This window comes from Falco naumanni, chromosome 3 (genome assembly GCF_017639655.2).
Source record: "Falco naumanni isolate bFalNau1 chromosome 3, bFalNau1.pat, whole genome shotgun sequence".
Classification (NCBI taxonomy): Eukaryota; Metazoa; Chordata; class Aves; order Falconiformes; family Falconidae; genus Falco; species Falco naumanni.
The window spans coordinates 38,204,182-38,210,656 of NC_054056.1; positions in this window are offsets into that span (position 1 = coordinate 38,204,182).

Consider the following 6,475-nt stretch of genomic DNA (forward strand, 5'->3'; position numbering starts at 1 on the left):
AGTTGCTGTGTTCATCTCCTTGTTAGGTTCTCATTTTTCTCCCTTTCAGTAAAATATTTTGAGGCAACGAGAGAAATTTAGCTTATTGAATGCAAACGTTTTCAGCTTAATTTTTTTCACATGCATCTGAAGGGTGCTGAAGCTAGTGTTTCATTAGCAACCTCCCTTTTTTGTACCCACTGCTCCTGTTACTGGCAACCGAGTCCTTTGCAGACTTGGCCAGCTATGTACCTGGGTCAATACGCAAAGTAAGAAATACTGCCACCAGGAACTGAAGTTAACTCAGGCTCAATGAAGTCAAACCAGTTTGACATAATGGAAGAGACTTGCAAGGCAAGGGTCCTGAGAGCATTTAAAGTGCTCTTCGGAAAGACAGCTCCCCTAATCACAGAAAGGGATGAAAGGCAGCATGCCTACAGGAGAGGCAGAGTCTGTCAGGTCTTTGCACAGCTCTGTACAGCCACCTGCTCAGCTGGACGTGCAGGTCTCTGCATGGTTTTGGTGCCTTTGCTCAGGATGGGGGGCACCAGCCACTCTTTCTGCCCTGGAGGCGACGGGACTGACAAGAGCTTTGTATCAGTTTGTCCTCTGGTGCGGTCCCAGTGAGTGGCCACATCTGGGTGGTGGCAGGACAGAAACATGTCCCATCGTGCAAGTGGGTGGCCCTGGCAGAGGCAAAAGACCTAAAGAGAGCTGTGGGGGAACCAAGGCTTCACTGAGCTCAGACACCCGGACAGAGACAGGCCAAGGTCAGCAAGGCTGACTAGGAATAATAATAATAATAATAATAATAATAATAATAATAATAATAATAACAACAACAACAACAACAACAACAACAACAACTGAAATTATGCATTTGTATCAATGGTAAGTTTTCAGCTTTATAACAATAACAGAATGTATTAAGTGTCAGGCCTTGTCTGGATTTGTCTGTTCTTGAACCCATTTTAGCAATATTTGCAAAAATCATCCTAGAAACTATTGTAACAGCAGCTCTGTTACCTATCTCTTCAGCCTCTTAATATTTATATGTCTTAGCTGAGGTTTTGCTTAGCCTTGCACATTCGTGTGGTGTCAGCAGTCAGCACAAGCAAAAATATTCATCCAGATATGTGAGGGATAAACTATAACAAATTACACAGTTGTGGATTAAGGCATGAACACCATGTGATAAGCGAAGAAGGGAGGGCATGACCTGCCTCCAAGGCCAAGCTGACAGGCATTACAGAGCATGGATGCACCCGCAGCCCCATCAGCCTGAGGGGACTAACAGGGACTGCATGTTAACCTGGTTAACAGCAGATATGTCAGGGGGATACGTTTTTTTCCCCCACTGGAGGGATGCCCTGGACAGAAGCAGCTCCTGTCCAACATTTCTCAGGCCTGGCAAGCTTAGAGAAGGAAAATTAGCTTAGCTCTCAACGTGTGTCTGTTCCTCATATGTGTAAGATCTTGCTAAATTTATGTCAAGAATTGTCAAGTGGTTGTTGTGCAGCACAGCCAGTACCCAACACCTGTAAAACAGCAGAGCATCTGTGCCCATCCCAGCATGAAACCTCACCAGAAGGGGACCTGTTTCCCCCAGTACACCGGTGGCTGTGTGCTTATAGGTAAGGACCTCAAAGATTATTTTAATAAGATATTGTTTCAGTCAGTTCTCAGCTGCCAGAGCCACAGAGCTGCTCAGCTTTGTTTTCGGCTTACTTTGCTGGAAATCAAAAATTCCTTGGGCACATCCAATAATGCAGGGTCAAACTTCATTAAAATCCAAAGCTTTCAGGAGACGAAAATGCCACAAGGCATTCCTTCATGCTGGAATATGATTGGAAAGGACTCAGCACCCTGTGGAGCAGAAGCCCTGTTGAAGGCTCTGTCCAGATGCGGGCATCTCCGCAAGACAATTGAAGGTATCGTATCTGATCAGGTGGAGATTTTGCTATATTCAGCCCTTCTTCTTGACCTCAGTCTTCTAAAAGCAGAGTAAGAGGACCCTTTGCCTATGCCTTGCTGAAGCTGACTCTGATTAGGACAGATGCTTTAAAATATAGACAGAATTCAGTGCTGATAGATGAGACCAAATACTATTTTTCTTCTTTGTGCTCTTTATGCTGTTGTTACTGTCATCTGAAAGGATGATGAATGTTATTTTTATGTGTTTGATAACTGATTTGCATTATTTACTTACTTGATTTCCTTAATGTTGATAGAGCTAAGTAGTACGATACAAATTGTATTGACCTTTCAGGAAACAAAATATTTATCTGCATTTTCTATTAATTCACTTAAGACATTTATGCCTTACAGTGATAATCAAATAATGCATAACTGGCTTTTTATTGCTTTCGGGAAGCATCAAGGTTGAAGCATGATCAATTCATAAAGTTCAATAAACACTGGAGCTCTGTTCTTTCTAAAACTGTCTTAATTGTCTTTATAAAAGTGAAAATGAGATCCTAACACTGGATTTACATCAGAGGGTGTTTAGAGCTCTTCATTCCTGGTTAAAGCTTGGTTCCAGTATTCACTTGCTCATCCAATCAATCACAGTCAATAAACATTTTGTGTTGCAGGGAGCATCTCTTGTTTTGAACTCCCCAGACGTGATGTGGGCTGGAAGAATAGGGTCTGAATTAGGACGAACATCCATTTTAATTGAGTGTTTCAGCTAGGTATGTGCTTTTTGAAAAGGACATGCACAAGGACTTGTTAAAGAGAGTTTGTATAAATTTCAGTAAGTCAATATTGCTCTTCAGTCCTGAAGAGAAACCACACTCAGAAAAATCTTCCTTGCCTGGCTCTGCATCTCAGAGTATGAAGATCCTGTATAGCAGTATCCTAGGTCAGGCTTCAAAGCTTACGGTCCACAATCCCTTTATAGCAATGTAAATGAAGTAAGTTGTATTCACTGATTCTACCTCCTGTTAGCAAGGAAGACTTCTTTAGTCAAGGTATTTTCCAGATGTATTTCTGCAATGGGTCTATGAAGACAGGTTGTTTTACTATGTTGACTAAAGTTTGAATGTGCAATTTGTCCAACAAAGTAAGAAAGATAAGGCTGCATCATTATTTTTCAAAATTACAGTTAGTTCAGTTTCTGCATATCAACCCTCCTACTAATTTAGCTCCCAGTTTTTGTAAATATCTTCCACAAGAATTTTTTTTTTTTTCATGAAGAAATGATCTTCCCCCTTATCTGTTCTAAAGAGTTAAGTAGCTTTTTCATCGCACTTAGAAACATAACTGTAACCTTGAGTTTTTCATAAAAGCCTTTCTTTCCTTCAGGGGCATGCTGACTAAATTCATCCAATGTTGCTGCTCTGATTTGCATATTAAAGAATTGTTTCTTCTTGCAGAAAAAACATGTGAGCAAAATCCATGGCTTTTGATGAAAACTGTAAGCTAGATTAATGTTAGAGAAAATAATTACAGAAACCAAAATAATATATAACTTACTAGAGACTAACAAGGCAGTAGCTAGTCACAGGGTTAACAGCTTGAAGAGGGAGTTCTGTCTGAAAGGCTTTTATCTTCCAACAGATGTCTGTAAAAGAAAATCACCAAGAGAATACCTAACACTTAAATACCATGCTGTATCTCTAGAGCTGAGCTGGGAGGGCATAGATTACACACACACAAAACCACATCACAAAGAAATGAGCATCCCAAAGCCACTATTTGGTGGCAGTATGCAGGATGAGTCAAGGATTCCGTAAATGCTGTGGACTCCACATTTGGAAAGTCCAGCTTTTACACCCAGCTTTCAGCCCCCTTTGCCTAGCAGCAGAAGTGCTGAAGTGGACAATATGACACCCTTTACAAAGGCTTTAACATGCAGCCTGACGGAGGGTCATAATCAGATTGCTGTGGTGGTAAACTTGACCGTTGAAGGTGTTGGAACAAAGCTCTTTGGCTGCTGCCAAAGGTTGGTGTGAAAACCAAAGAGAAGCTGTACTGTCTGTCTATACATAGGCTTTGCATATGTACAGACTGTGTTTTTCCTATAAAAAAGATGAGGAAACTGAACACATCTATAATACAGGTTATTTGCCTGTGTTTGAGAAGCCAGATAATTTTCTCCTGTGTTTTGTATTCCCGAAGGGTACAGTAATTTTTTGATAATGACAGGCATTTTAGAGAAGAGGTAAAAATCATGAAAGTTCTTCTGTCATACAGTTTTCCTTAGTTGGAGTTAGAAACATTTGCAGGTTTCTTTACCATGTCTGTAGCCAGCTATCTCCTACAAATTTACTTGCAGCTAAATCCTGTCTGAAGGCGAGGGCTGTGGCCTCTCCCACAATTGTCTCTTCCACTGTTGTTTTAGGACTATCCTATTAATACAGCCCTGAGGTGCATATATGCCACCCAAAGTTCAGACTGGGTTTTTTCCTTCCCTTTGCTTTTCACTGGAACAACCTGAACAAAAGCCCCTATCCCTTCCTTTTTTTTCTTTCACAGAGCAGCCAACCATCTGATCAACTAAATAGCATCATTTCCAGAAACTGAACCATACTGATTTCGCATGCTGAGACTATCTTTAAGGAATAGAGTCAATCTGAGCTGTACTTACACCTCAGTAAGTCTTACCAACAATCAGCCTAACTCATGCCCACATAAAATGTTGCCATCAATAACCTTTAGCTAATATGCCATCACAAGCTTTTGCACCTGATTAAGTAACAGCATGTTCTGTGGTAGCTGTCTGCATATTTTCTCACTTTTGAGCACCTTTATCGGCAGAGGTGGCACATACAAAGTTATCCAAACCAACTTGCTTGTTCTCATGACATAAGCATGTGCCTTTTCCATTTCTACAAAGGCCATTCCTGTAGCTTTGGGGGCTTTTTTCCTCTAAGTTTCCAAGAAAATACATACAGCAAGTTTTTCACTCTTTCCTACCATGAAACCGTCTAACACATCTAAACATCTGTCTCTCTACAGATGCTTCCAGTAATCTATGCCAAGGCTTCATATTCTGCAACACCATTTCACTTGGATTATTTATGCTGGTCCTAATACTTCTTCACATTTAAGCATATACTCTGCAAAGCTTTTACAACATTGGTTTAGTACTTCCTCAGACTTAGGAAAGCAATCAAACATGCCTTCCATAACAAGTCACTTCTTAAGAGTCTTTCCTCACTTTCATATTGCTACCTGCTTTTATGACTTGCTCCTTTAAATACAGCCAATCTCATCCCAGTTGGATTTACATGATTTAATTCCTCTCTTGCATTCTCTTCATGTGGTACTCTTGCAAAATAATCACTTCAAGCACTGCTAATTAATTCAGCATTCATTTCCAATATACCTTATTCACCTCTAACATAAGCAAGTGTGTTCATATTCCTTATAATTTGTCTCTTGCCTGGATAAGCTTGCAAATGATTTTTTTTTTTTTCCTGTGTCTTGAGTCTTCCCCTCCTTGAAGAGCTATAAAATTCACTGCAAACTCCACTTTTAGCTGACACTGCTTCTTTGGCTTCCTCTTTCGCTTGTCATATTTTCACTGTTCAATTGATTGTCCCTGTATTCTCAACTCAACAGACTTTTTTACTTGAGTTTTTCATAAACAAGTCTACTTTATTATCCAATTCAGCTCCTGTATTAGTATGGGGGGCTTTTTGCAGAAAACTTACATATAGTACCTAGCCTATCCCATTTACATTTAATAGATCAGAGGTGGTGTTAGTATCAACTGGAAAATGAAGGTTACATCTACGCAATAGGATACGTTCTTGCCCACCCAGTGGGTTTGTCTTCATGGTTTTACTGAGGTTGTGCTGGTACTCTAGACAGCAATGAATTCCTTTACCCCAGACGTCTGTAAGCAGCAAAACACTATTACATGGATGAAGAATCAAGGCAATGCAAAGCAAAAAGGCAAACCTAACAATTATAAAATGCTTATCACTTTAAAGCTTCAAATATAATTTTCATGGGCAGATTTTTTTCTCAGATCTCATTAGCAAACTGAGTTCCTTTTTAAAAATTTGTCCCCGATCTTTTTTCATTAAATATATCTTCTACCAAGCAGCTGATGGCTGCACAGTATGTTTGTAGTAAAGCCAGAGAAACTGGGCAACATATCCTGACTCACTATGTTGTGTTTTTACTACCCAAAATCCTTTGACTGTGCAACCCTTGTTTTTCTGGCTACTGTGCACAAAATTCACCAAGAAAGCAGAGAAAAAAAATGGCTTTCTGCAGAAGAGGAAAGATTAATCATCTTTGCAATGTCTCATGTTGCAATGGAAAATAATTTCAGTGGGGCAGCAGAAAGCATGTGTGCAATGGCCACTTGCAGCCAAGAACAGAGAAACTGGATAACCTCTAACCAGGACATCTAAAGCTCTGTCATTTCACTTGAGTGTTAATTTAATTCTTTGACAAGGTTACCTTAATTAGTTGGCAGATGATAGAAAGAAACCTGACAGGTAAGCATAACCTGACAGGTCTTGAATCACTGCTGTCC